The following is a 14,639-nucleotide window of genomic DNA, read 5'->3' on the forward strand; positions in this document are numbered from 1 at the left end:
TTGCAGTAGGTCTTTTTACATTGAAAAATCTAGGAGATCTGAAAGCTTCCTCTACACACATTTCTCCCTCAATCCCTAGATTTGGGAAGTTCTCTTCTATAATTTCATTAAGCACACTTTCTATTCCATTTTCCTTTTCTACGTTCTTGGGAATTCCTATGATCCTTAAATTGTTTCTCCTCATTGAATCTGCTATCTCTCTAATACTTTCCTCATTCCTTTTAATCCTTAGCTCTCTTTCTTCCTCTGTCTGGAGCCATTCAGCTTATCTATCTTTGATTATGCTAATTTGCTCTTCTATGGAGTCTACCTGGGCATTCAGGGAACCCGTATTCTCTTTTATCTGGTCCACTGTGTTTTTCATCTCTAGTACTTCCGTTTGATTCTTCTTTATAATTTTAATCTCTTTTGTGAAGTAACTCCAGAACTCGGCTTGTTTCTCTATCTTTCTCTCTACCTCATTGAGTTTTTTGATTATAGCTGCTCTGAACTCATTTTCACTTAGTTTACCTATTTCCAAGTCCTCAGGACTTAATTCTGTGTTTTTGTTGTTTTCCTTCTGGTCTGGGGCTTTTATAAATTGCTGGATGGTAGAGGAGAGGTTTTTTTCACATGGTGGTAGAATTCGGTTGCAGTTACAGCCTGTCGCCACTAGATGGGGGTCGAGTGCTGCACGTTCTGAGCTCTCTGCCTTCGGGTAAGACGGCAGCACCCAGTGTGGTTTGCCAGGGCGGGGGCGGGTTCTCTCAGCACCGATCTGGATTTGATCAGTTCTGTTCTCTGCTCTCCCGGGGCCCTGGGTTTATGGGGATCCCGTGCACGGAAGCTTTCCCCTGTCAGCAGGTTTCCACTGTACTGGCAGTGGGAGTCCTAGACAATCCCCTGGTCACGCAGCCCCTCCCATGCTCCTTCCCAGACTCATGTGGAGATCCCAGTTTCCAGGGCAGGGAGTGATGTTCTCTCCTACCCCATTCCAGCTCCTCCGAGGCAGGCAGCAGGGGCTCTGGCCTCTGTCTTTTGATACTGTAGGTCTCTGAGTCCTGGCATCAGGTTCATTAGCTGAAATTCAGGGGTATTTTTCAGTCCTTTGTTGTACTTTGGAGGGGAGAGAGTCCCTGGTCAGCTCACTCTGCCATTTTGCCAGGGATCACTAGTATGGAAATTTTAATTATGTTTATTCTTCCAACCCATGAACATGGAATATCTTTCCATTTCTCTCTGTCTTCTTCAATTTCTTTCAATAGGGTCTTATTGTTTTCAGTGTACAAGTCCTTCACCTCTTTGGTTAAGTATATTCCTAGATATTTTATCACTTTTATTGCTATTGTAAATGGGATTGTATTCTTGAGTTCTCCTTCTGTTAGTTCATTATTGGAGTATAGAAATGCAATTGATTTTTTAAAATTGATTTTGTACACTGCAACTTTGCTGTAGCTGTTGATTATTTCTAATAGTTTGCTGGTGGATTCTTTAGGGTTTTCTCTGTATAGAGTCATGTCATCTGCAAATGGAGAGTTTCACTTCTTCCTTTCTAATTTGGATTCCAGAGGCATTTATTAATTCAAAGGATCTACCAGAGGCGTTTATTAATTCAAAATTAACTCAATTTGAAAGATCCTTATTTTCTCAGTTAGGAGTAAATATAAATGAGGCAATGATAAGAAACCTGTCCTTAGCTCATGAATTATTGCAGAACCTGCTGTTAAAGCCACACGGGCCCAACAAAAATCCACAGACTCTGGTTGTTCTTGGTAGTAGGATATCCCTTAATTTCCTTAATTCAGCAAGGAGTTGTCTGTGCTTTGGCCAGCTCCCCTTCTGTACCTGGATCAACACTCCTGGGGAGGTTGGAACTCAGTTACATTAGATCACTGAGCAAGCCACTGGCTTTAAAGAGCATCTCCTTCGATGAGGTCTTTCTTTGATGAGTTTCGGTTTCAGGTACCATGGATCCATAGTGCACCCCAAATATTGGAAGTTATCCTGCTTATTATAGTTAAAATAATCTCTCTGACATGTTGTGGTCTCTCAAAAGCTTTAAATGCATGTTTGCAGCTGCTGACCACCATGCAAATGATCTCCCTGAGACTGGAATGCCAGAGAAGGAACAAAGAATGACCAACATAAAGATTGTGAATCTGAAGATGTGACTTGTAAGTATCACAGGGATTAGGCAAAAACATCACGATCTGTGAATAGCACTCAGAAGACCAGAAAAAGCCATAAGAACTAGGGAGTAGCGGCTGAGAGTGGTGCTAATGCAGTAATGTTTTTTTTATCACAACTCTCAGTTAGGCTGAGAGTGTTAATCAAATGGAGGGAATTGTAAAAAGAAAGAAATAACAAGCCCTAAATGGCCCCCATAACAGCAAACCAGACTTAATTACAGTTTCAGGCCTCCCAGGATGTGACCTTTAAATAATCAATGTGAAATTTCCTGAGTTGCACAAGTGAGGTAACGTGCATGATAAAATCCATGCCAATTCCTTTGCCCCCAGTAAAGAAGATTTTCTGGACCAAAATAACCCTATCTTTTCTTTTTCTATTTACTTCCTTACCTTACCCTCCTTCCTATAAAATCTTTCTATTTTGTATGCCTCCTCATAGTGCCCTTCCAGTAGCTGGAAGAGATGCTCTTGATTCATGAATTGCTTAAGAAAGCCAACTAGATCTTCAAACTTACTCAGTTGAATTTTGCTTTTTTAACAGGTATGTGAATTACATCTCAATAAAGCTGTAGAAAAAGAAATTTTTAATAAATGATTTAGTGCTAATCCGTGGTGCTATGACATTTTATCCCATATTTTCCCTTCAATTCTTCCATAGCAGATTGTGCATGTACCAGATAGGAATTTTATGAGATCCAAGTATAATTATTTATTTAGTTCTCCCCTACTCACTGGACTTTAATAGCTATGAAGACCTTGTCTGACACATAGGTGTATTCCTAGAACTAGCATAGAAAAGGTCCCCACAAATGTTATCTGGATGAATCAATAAACCAATAAAAATGAACCTCTGTATGAACTTACCATTGATTTACCCTTCTGCCCTTCATCACTGCCCTCTCCGTCCCCATTTCAAGTAATTTATTTTCAGTGTAGGTTTGTGGTATGGTTTGAACTGAAACAGAATGTCGCTTACAAAGAAGGAAGAATTGCACCATATTTCACTCCTTTAATTTAACTCAGGTCTGTTTTCATTAACTGTTTTAATCAAAATCCAGTATTAAACAAGCAAAATGCTTTCTCTCCTTTTCAAAGAAAAATCAAAGAGAACTTCACTTTTGAATCACACTCAGTGATTGGAGAACCAAGACGAAAACTCAGAACGAGGTGTATGTTCTTACAGTCACTGAGCGATGAGGAGATTAGAAGATTCTGTAACTTCAGGAGGAAAGAGAGAATGGCTCAAAGTAGCGGATGTGGTTGGTGTTCTGGAAAGCCATAAACCTGCTCCTGCAGTGTATCTGGAGAACGAAAATTGGGTTGTTCCACAGACGATGGAATCTCCCAGAGTTCCTTCTTTGCAGCTGCTGCGCATTCCTCTGGGTCGCCATCTAGTGTCGCATAAAGACAATCGGAGGGGATCTCTACCACCATGTACAGTACAGGGAGGGGGCGTGAGAAGCCTCTTTATTGTGTTTGGCAAGCATCTCAGTGAAGCTTGCAGGCATTTTAAACCAGTTGCCTCTGTGTCTCTTGCTTTGAAATTCTCCTTTTTCTTTTAAATAGTGTAAAAATTTTAATAAAGCGAGGTGGATGGGTTTTTTTTAGACGTCCTATCTTGGCCTCCTCTTTGTGTTTATTGGTTGTCATTTTTACCCAGAATTCAAATTTTGTGTCCCTTTGACATGAGTCTGTGGCTTATTTTGTGGCGATAGCTTCTAAAAGTCATATCGACTTACTTGTGGGTTTAATTTCCTCCTAAATTGTTTCCTATTTTGCAGCATTAATATGTTCAACAATGATGGGAAAATTGGTGAAAATGATCTGTCTTGGTCTTAATGAAATTTTGATTCCATCCAACATTGCTTCATAGGATCACAATTTTACTTTATAAATTCCAGATTTGGAGTATTTCTCAATTGTCCAATAACTGTTTGGACAAATGATTTAACTTGCTGTTTCCAGAAATTTGCCAAATCCTTTGTCTCAAATCTCACAACTGAGATTTATTTAACTATTTTCTGATATGGCTATTCCTCTATAATGCAAGACTAGTTTAGCAGAAATTATGACTGTATAGAGCTGTTAATATTTAAGAAGTTACTGTTAGCAAAATGCATGTAATAAATGCATCTTATCACGAAAACTGTATTCCTGGAATTTGATTTATCATACTCAGTTGCCAATTCCTTTTACCCATAATCTGTCTTTACACAGACTACCTTTGCAACACGTTTCCCTGAATTTAATCTACTTCTTAAAATGTATTTTCATACAGTATCTGTCTTTCTCCATCTGACTTATTTCACTTAGCATAATACCCTCAAGGTCCATCCTTGTCACAGATGCCAAGATTTCATCTTTTTGTGGCTGAATAGTATTCCACCATATTTATAGATACTGCATCTTCTTTATCAATTCATCCATTGATGGACATTTAGGTTTTTTATGAGTCTTGACTATTGCAAATAACGTTGCAGTGAACATAGGGGTGCAGATATCTTTTTGAATTAGTGTTTTCATGTTCTTTGGATAAATACCCAGAAGTGGAATAGCTGGTTCATATGGTAGTTTCTATGTTTACTTTTTTGAAGAATCGTCTTACTGTTTTCCATAATGGCTGCCCCACTTTACATTCCCACCAGCAGTGTGTGAGGGTTCCCTTTTCTCCACAATCTCTCCAATGTTTTTATTTCTTGCCTTTTTAATAATAGCCGTTCTGACAGACATGATGTGCTATCTTATTGTGGTTTTGATTTAAATTTCCCTAATAATTAGTGATGTTGAACATCTTTTCATGGGCCTATTGGACATCTGTATATCTTCTTTGGAAAATGTCTGTTCAGATCCTCTGTCCATTTTTTAATCAAGTTTCGAATTTCATGACACCTCTTCTGTTAAACTTGCCTGTCTTTCAATAACCACAAGATTGTCCTCTAATTAACTTTAAAGGTCCAGTCAGGGGGCAATGCAATCAAAATGGACTAACATGATTTCTTGTTTTTCATCTCTTACAGACTTATCATAGGGTGACTTAGAATGTCTCACCTTTTATAGGTTGTTGAGAGGTACTACATCTCACATAAATAACTTTTTAAGGCACTTTATCAGACTCTGAACTAAAAATTATTTTGTCTTATAGTTTAAACTTGCTTGAAAACAAGAATCTCATCTAGAATATATAGATAGCTTTTCTGGAACTCTCCCACTTCCCCCAACCAGGTCAGAAATGAGGTGGAAGCAAAAACCTTTCAGTAAGATGTGAAGTGAGAGAGTTTATCCTATATAGACATTTAAGCCTCTTGTAAATATTGTAATTCATAAATGCTCAGCTTAAATTAGAAGATAAATATAGCTAAAATATTTTATACAACAAATTGTTAACCTTTTAAAAATAAAATTGTTGCTAAAATTTGAATGCTGTTACAATTAAGGAAAATTGGTGCCACTTTTTTGCATGCTGTCTACTTTATTCCTTAGGATATTAATCATAATTGTTTTAATTCCAATTCTGATCATTCCAATATCCCTGCCATATCTGAGTCTGGTTCTGATGCTTACTCTGACTCTTCAAGGTGTGTTTTATTCCTTTTAGTATGTCTTGTACACTTTTCTTGCTATACAGGAATGATGTACTAGGTGAAAGGAACTGCCGTAAATACGCATTTAGTAACCTGGTGGTAAGGTGTAGGGACAGGGGAAGAGTTCTGTAGTCCCATGGTTAGGTCTCAGTCTTTTAATGAGCCTATGCCTCTGGACTGGCTTAATAAAAGTCCTTTCTCTATCACTGTCTTGCCCCTTGATGGATTGGCTTTTGTCTTGCAGTGAGCAGATCATGCCCTTTGCGTGGTAACAGAAATTGGTGACCAAAAAGGGACCCGTTAGTCTGTCCCAGGCTAGCTGACTTTGGGGGAAATTTTTGGGAAACTCCCTAGAAACTCTGTGAGGCTTTCTTTGCCTCAGGGATGGCCCCTGTCAGTTTCCCTCTGCCACTAGCTGCCTCCAATGGTCTTTATGGTGGAAAGAGAAACAGCTACTTCTGATGAGTTGATGGGCTCAATCTGGATAAAGTAAGTCACCTCGGGGGTGCACCACCATGAACTCTGTTCCCCCTCCATTTGGGGTCCTCCCTCTCTGAGAGGAAGCACCATCTGGCTGATACAGCACCCAACAGAGTGGAAATAGTTGCAGGACTTTTACCTGGAATCTTGGAACCAGTTCATTGGTTTTTCTGTGTCTGTGTCTGTCCATCTCTGTGTGTCAAAATGGGAATAACTTTAAACAGCTTACAAGATAACCTGGGTGAATTTAAAATTACAGTGGGCACTTTGGGCTCTTTTTGAGCCTCCAAATGAAGGAACAAGGAAAAATCTTTAATCTTTAAAGAGCCAAGAGTCCACCTTTTGAGCTAAAGTTTCCAGAAGCTGTAGATATTTACAGAAAATAGCAGAAGCCTACCAAGCTTGTTTTGTGTTCTGAGGGCTTGACTTGATAATTATCAGGTTGTAGGGATAAATACAGTAGGACAGAAATGTGGATGCATCCTGTTTTGTGTTCAGTGATGGTCAGACAGAAGTTCAGGTTGTACTAACATTTGGGGCTAAGGGTCCTACCAAGCTGCCATTGGCATCAGGAGAATTACTTTGGCTATCGGAAGGAATATTCCATTAGATAAGATCACTTAAAAGTACACTTAAAAGTAAAGACTTAAATTCTAAAGGAACCTTATTGAATGTTTTGTTGCAAAAACCTTATAGAAAATTGTTATAAATGGTACCTAAAATAAAAGCCATGGTTTTATGGATATCCTGTAATCTACCTTTGAAAGATGGCCCAAAATGAATCTCTTCCAGAGTTAACAAGACTCAGAGATTTTTGGGAAACTGCTGTTCTATACAGCCAGGTATAGTTAAATGCTCATCCTGACTAAAACCTGACAAGATATTTGAAAGGATTTACCAACTTATGATCAGGAATTTGGCCAAATTGGAAGCTGATATTCAGAGCCTGATAAGAATTTTCTTTCCAGGCCTTCTTCCCTAATTTAAAATAAAACTAAGCACCCAGAAGGAAAGAAGCAAATTAGAGATGATGCACTTGGACAGGTAGATCAACTTATAATGTCATTTAAGTTGCGACCCAATTTCTGAGGAATTAAGAGCAATTGCCCTTAAAAAAAAAAAAAAAACCCTTGAAAGACTGGAAACTCAATTCTAGAGACAGTCCAGATTCTACTCATTTCCCTTATCTCAAAGAGCTTGCAAATCCTCCAGGGACTATCCAGCCAATCACTAATTCCTAAGACTGAAGAAAGAAAAAGGAAAAAAGCAAAGAAAAAAAGAGGGTCCATAAGAGCACCCTCACCAAAAATCTAGCATCTTCAGTGTCTTATCCAAAAATATTAATAAAAAGACTTAAAACAAAATTTGGATTCAGGGCTGGCCTGGTGGCATAGTGGGTAAGTTTGTGCTCTCCACTTAGGTGGCCTAGGGTTTGCAGATTCAGATCCCAGGCACCAACCTACACACTGCTCATCAAGCCATGCTGTGGCAGTATCTCACATACAAAATAGAGGAAGATTGGTGCAGACGTTAGCTCAGGACCACTCTTCCTCAAGCAAAAAGAGGAAGATTGGCTATGGATGTTAGCTCAGGGCCAAATGTCCTACCAAAAAAAAAAAAATGGATTCATAACTAGGGAGCCTTGTATTACTGTACCTCATTCATGGCAGTAATTTTAAAACAATAATTGTAGAGTCTTTGTGTATGTGAGTCTCTCTCTATAAATGTATGTGATATCTTACCTCCAGATGGTATAATTTATAAAGAGCTCTGTTTAATTAAGTTAAACACTTATGTGAATTATTTCTAGATGCAATAGCAACTAACCCAAATGTCTTTCAAGTTAATATGATAAAATTAATCATTGATAAATGAAAGCTTATTTAAGATTGTTGGTTTTATTAAAATGGACATGTCCTCAGAGTTATCAGCATTGGATATGATGCAGACATGCAACCTTTATTCTATGTTTATTGGTCAAACAGGCTGATATTATCTTTATTACAAAATTGGTTAGCAAAAATAATAACTTAAAATGATAGCTAATTTTGTCTAATGTCTCATGAAGCTTTATAGGCAATCTGAATAATTATTAGGAACAAGTAAACTAGATAGATGTGAAAGAATAAAAGCATTTGGTGAACTTTTTAACAATAATTATACATTGTGGCATGTATACTTAAGATCCAAAATTTCTCTGGTAACCTGAAACTTTGAAGTTTTGCTAGGTGAAATTAAATGATAAAAACTCATTGACTATCCGGGTCATTTTAAAATAAGATATCATATTGAAATATTATTGCTAAACACGTCTATCTACTTTTTGCTTCTTATTACAAAGAAAGTAAAATATGTCTGGGTTTATTAGTACAGTTTTCTTAAACTTTTAGTCTATGGTTGATAAAGAAGTTATAGAAGGTTTTTACTTACTTTTTAGTAAGTCTACCTAAAAGACAGAAATTCTATGTTTTGTCAAAATAATTTCCTATGTTCAAAAAGGTGAGGTCTCTTTACCAAGAAAATGAAAGTCTTTAAAAATTTGTTTAATTTTCCTTGTTTGCCATAACATCTTCTGTTGTCACTTTGATTAAATGGATAACTGAGCATTGTTTCACAATAAGCACTTTTCCTATTTGACCAAATTTTTTAAAACCTTTTGATATTTTTTGATGATTTTCTCCCAGAATTAAAGTCTTTCTTTTGACTTAAAAAAAGGGGAACTTTCAGAATTTTCAATCAGCCCTGGTACTTCTCAAAGAATTTGTTATCACTTTCTATAAAGAGGACGATGTTAAACTAACTAGACTTATTTGGTATATTAAATTACATGAAAAGTATTATCAAATAAATGATGATAAACTCTCCTAGGTTACATTGTGTGGGTAAATGTTATTAATATAAGTATTTAAAAAAATTATATGACATTTCTGGAATTCTGATCTGTCCTGCTTGTCAGTCATAATTCTATTTTATTTTCTCAAAGTGTTGTATGTCACAGAAATAGCCAAGTGTCTTTGCCAAGTGCCATTTTTGAGTATTTTGTTATTTTCAGATGGTTGTTTTACTCTGATGTTTTTGCAAATATGTTTCATCTTCCAAAATGAAAGATCATCTTCCAAAATGAGAGAGAGATTTATGGAAAGGACTCTAACACTTACTCTAGAATATAGGTTTCTGATAAACTTTCAGTCCATAAAACTGAACTGGGTAGGAAATTACAGATCTCTAATGGAGAAACTGATGATTTCAGGAAACTGCTAACAGAAGGTTAAGATCAAGGCTGATTACACAGGACTGAATTAAGTGATGAGGAAGATTGTCATTTTTATGAGTTCATTTGAGATACTGTTGATTTTTTGAGATTTTCAAGACTTTTTTCCAGATTTAAGGAAACCTTTTTCAAGATTTAAGGAAACATTTTTCTCTTTCTGTTAAGAAAATTATACCTTTGTAAGCGAAATTGAAACATTCATCTTTTTCTCCCTACCTGATTTCTCCAGAATTTGGAAACTGTTAGTGAGTGGGTATTGTTTTCATGGCAATAAAATTATTTACATAAGTTCAATCAGAATCTGTTCTACTTATAACAGGACACAAATGGGAATGTTGGTTACATGACCAAGTCTTTTACTGGAATGCCATATTTGGGAGAAAAATTCAGACTGAGATATGACAAGACAGCTTTTGAGGAACAAGGGTTGACTTTACGGAATAAATACACTTGGAAATAACGGTCTGGTACCTTGCTTACAGGGTTCCCAGCAACCTTACCAGGTGAGTAAAGAAGGTCACTTCCCTGGCAAGTACAAGGAACCTCAGGATATTTTGGGGAACCTAAAGAGAAGAAATGAATCCACCCAAATCTGTAGGTATTGCAGGCAGAGTCTGACAAGTCCTTGGCTTGGCTTTCCTGGTCCCAAGAAGCATTTAAAGTCCAATCTGTGATTCCTTATTAAAAGATCTAGCAAACCAAATTTAACAGGAGCCTATACAGCAAGAATAAGTATATAATTTGGCCAAGTTTATTGAAACTAGGCTTATTTTTCCAAGCAATTAGTCTTAATTTGGCTATGTATGGTAAAAATGAGGGTGATTTTAAAGAGAAAAAATTATGTTTTAATAGAAACTACAATACACATTCAAGAATATTAATTCTAGCTCTGTTAATTATCTGTGAGGGTTTTTTTCCCCCTGTTTGTTTGCTTGTTTTGGTGAGGAAGACCGGCCCTGAGCTAACATCTATGCCAATCTACCTCTCTTTTGTATGTGGATGCCACCATAGCATGGCTTGATGAACAGTGTGTAGGTTCATGCCTGGGATCCCAAACCTCAAACTCCAGGCCACCAAAGCAGAGAATGCAAACCCAACCACTATGTTACCTGACTGGCCCCAGAGGTTTTTGTTTTCTATCTGTAAACTGGACTGCATCCTGAGTTCTTCCAGTCTCCTGAAATATCTGACTACAAACCTCCAAACTAATGCTTTCAATTTTTTTCCCATTGTTTTCACTTGGAATCATTGAAAACTGGAAACACCCTTTCCCCTGAAGCCCTGCAAACTGAAGCTGGACAACTTAATAGAAACTTAAGAGAGATTCATGCCTCTTTCTGTATAAGCCACTAAAAAGATACCTGAACATGTGTTGACATCATCAGAGACATTTTAAACTGCAAAAGATGCTTTGACCTTAACATCTAGAAATCTTCTTGAGTGGCTGTACCCTGGCCTAAGAAACTGGTTTATAATTTGCTCAAAATGTTAACCTTGTTTTTCTTTTCTTTCTCTAGAAATGCTTCTTATTGACTACCTGGTAAGGTGCTTACACAATATAGTCCTAACATTGGTCGAAATTTCCTCTTGTTCCAGGAGACCCCAAGGGAACTGAAATTAAGGAACTAGACACTGTCAGATATTACTCTACATCACCTATGTCTTGGAGACTGGGTCTTATTAAAGTCCTGCAGAAACAAGCATCCAGAGGACCAACTCCACCCCTCCCAAACCAGGCCCTATGGACTACTGCTGGTAACCCACTCTTCAGCTCATCTACCAGAATGCCACAAGAAATGGGAATCACACCCTAGAAGAACATTGTAGCCACGATCATCATGATCTTGGCAGGTTCCATACTTCAGACACTGACTTCTCACTACCTAAATCTTATTCTTGTGAATCTCTAACCAACTTAAAGTTACTTTTCAGGAAGCCATGAAAGAGATGTTCACCTCTGAGTAGGATTCTTACGTCCTAGACACACTTGTTTTGATAATTGCTGTCTTTGTCATACTTTTCCATTTTTTATAAATCAGCTGTGCACTCAGCAGACCACTATGAGGGTTGAACCATTTTCTTTTCAAGTACCAGATAAGTAACTCTACAGCCTATTACTAATTTTTTAGAACTACTCCTCTAACATTCATGATATCATTAAGATAACGGCTTCATCTTCTCCCTGAAAAACTTGACTGGCATACCAAATGATAACTGTAATCTGTCCCAGCAACAAACATAAGCTATAGAGTGAGGCTACTTCATCCTCACTCCCTCATACTCCATATGTTTATATCCACGGTGACACTTTGTTTTCCTTTCAAATATTTCCATAATTTCAAAGGAAAGTTTCCTTGAGTGCTCTAAAGAAGTAACAGACTTATAGTTAAGTAACACAAAAGTTCAGATGCTTACACCAGGAATCCGGACAGTATGTACCTCACCTTATTGTATTTTTTTGTGGGTTTGATCATCGGTGTTGGTCCTACAATTGCCTGGTTACTTGGCTCATACAGTGTTATTGCCTTTTGTGGTACCTGACTATGCCTACATTTATATATAGCTTAGGAGAAACCCAGCATTAGACAAGTTTTCTTAACCTTTTTTCTAGAACTAAGACGTCTATGCTGGGTGGTGCTACTAATTCTTTGCTGGCTTCCAAGAGGTTGACGCCTTATATTTCTTTGGGCAAACTTTGCTGCCTTGGTGGGGTGTTGCATCCCACAAGCACATGATAAGGAATCTCTCTCACACTTTGGGGGTACTCATCAATGAAATGGCACAGGCAATAGCAGCCAAAAAGAGAGCATTAGGTTTATTGGCAAAGGTTGTCCTGGACAATCAGATAGCTTTAGATTATATCCTAGCTAAACAAGGAGGAGTTTGTGCAATAGCTAACTCATCATGTTGTGTGTACATCAACAGCTCATCAGAGGTTGAAATTCACGTAGACAAAATCAGAGAGCAAACTACATGGCTACAGCAGGTATCTCCAGAAGAACTGGGTCCAGACTGGTTTTCAGGACTGTTTTCTTGGATTCCCCAAGAGATTAGATCTATTTTTTCAGGGACTATTAAAATTTTGCTTGTCCATACTTCTTATCCTTCTGGTTGGATAATTGATTGAAAAATGTGCCTTTTGATGTCATACCAAAGCTGTTGAATAAGTGCAAAAATTCTAATAATGCAAAATGTCAACCTGAAGCTGGAAACGAGAATATTTTGAAATAGGTGCTAAACAGTTCCATTTTTCTAAGCCAGATCTACACCCCAATTCAGCAGGAAGTAGCTAGATTGGTCATCACTCTCAACCCCTCAAGAATGAAGAATGACCAAAGAACATGAGGGATCGAAACCTGTAAACAGTTAGCTATTAATGATTAAGTAGCTACTAACTAAAGTTCTTTTTTTTTTTTTTTGCAGTTACTAACTATAGCTTTTAGTTCTTCATCTACCCATCGTTAACTGTGTTGCTTAGGCAATATATTAACCAGCCCTCATTTGGTTCCTATAGATAATGTCTCCCTAGCACCTGGGTCATCATGGCAGTGGATGTTTGAGCTGTTTTTCAAGAATTAGGATCCTCCCTGTCCAATTCAGGCCAATTGAGACCACCAACCCATCAACTGGGCATATGCAGGTGCTTGTTAAGTGACATTTTTGATGTCAAGAAGCTAAAAGCTCCACTCTCAGATCATAGGAACATCAAAATTTTGTGAACATACGTTTTATGAAGAGCCATGAAGCTGGACTACACTTGTTCTTATCATCACTTACCTCACTACTCCTTACATACAATCATCTGCTCCCACACTTCAGACAATCTTGTCCCCTACCCCATACATATCCCCAAGTCCTCGTTTTCAGGGAGGCAGATCTGAGATTGATTCCCCACCTCCTTTCTTGGCTGCCTTGTGATTAAACCCTTATTCTTTGGAAAATCTTAACCTCAGTGATTGGCATAATCACGTGGCAGGCAAAATGAACCTAGTTTGGTAACATTGTGTTCTCTCAAAATCTTTAAATGCAAGTTGCAGCTGATAACCACCAAGAAAATGATCTCCCTAAGACTGGAATGTCAGAGAAGGAACAAAGAAAATGATCAACTTAAGTACTGTGAACCTGAAGACATGACCTATAAGTATCACAGGAATTAAGCAAAAACATCATGACCTGCAGATATCACACAGAAGAACAGAAAAAAGCTTTGAGAACTACAGAGCAGTGGCTGATGGTGCTATTAATGCCTTAATTTTTTTTTTCACATCTCTCAGTCAGGCCAAGAGTTTTAATAAAATGGAGAGAATTCATAAAATAAAGAAGTAACAAGCCCAAAATGCCCCTCATGACAACAAATTAAGATTTAATTACAGTTTCAGGCCTCTGAGAAATGTGACCTTTAAACAGCCAATCTGAAATTTCCTGAGCACAAGTAAGGTAAACTGCAAGATACAACTCATGACAGTTCCCTTTCTCCCCAAAAGATGTTCTGGTCCAAAATAACACTTTCTTTTCTCTTGCTAATCGTGTCCTTACCCCACCCTCTTTCCTATAAAAACTTTCCATTTTGTGTGCCTCCTAATAACTCCTTTCTAGTAGCTGGATAAGATGCTGCTTGATTCATGAAGTGCTTAAGAAATCCAATTACATCTTCAAATTTACGCAGTTGAATGTTGCTTTTTAACAAATCATATATGAATTATATCTCAATAAAGCTGCAAATAAAGAAATTTTCAGTAGATGATTTAGTGCTAATTATTATTATTATTACTATTATTAATATTATCATCATCCCATATTTTCTCTTCAATTCTTCCCTAGCACATTGTGCATGTACCAGATAGGAATTTTGTGATATCAGAGTGTAAGTATTTATTCAATTCTCCCTTACTTGCTGAACTTTAAGAGTTCTTGTCTGACACATTACTGTATGCCTAGGAGCACAGAAAAGGTCCTCACAAATCTTATCTGAATGAGTCAATAAACCAATACAAATAAACCTCTATATGAGCTTACCGCTGGTTTACTCTTCTGGTCTCCATCACTTTGCCCCTACTTCCAGTAACTTACTTTCAGTGTGAATGTATGGTATGATTAGAACTGAAGTAGAATGTCACTTATGAAAAGGGAAGGATGGCA

This window comes from Equus przewalskii, chromosome 11, assembly GCF_037783145.1.
Source record: "Equus przewalskii isolate Varuska chromosome 11, EquPr2, whole genome shotgun sequence".
NCBI lineage: Eukaryota > Metazoa > Chordata > Mammalia > Perissodactyla > Equidae > Equus > Equus przewalskii.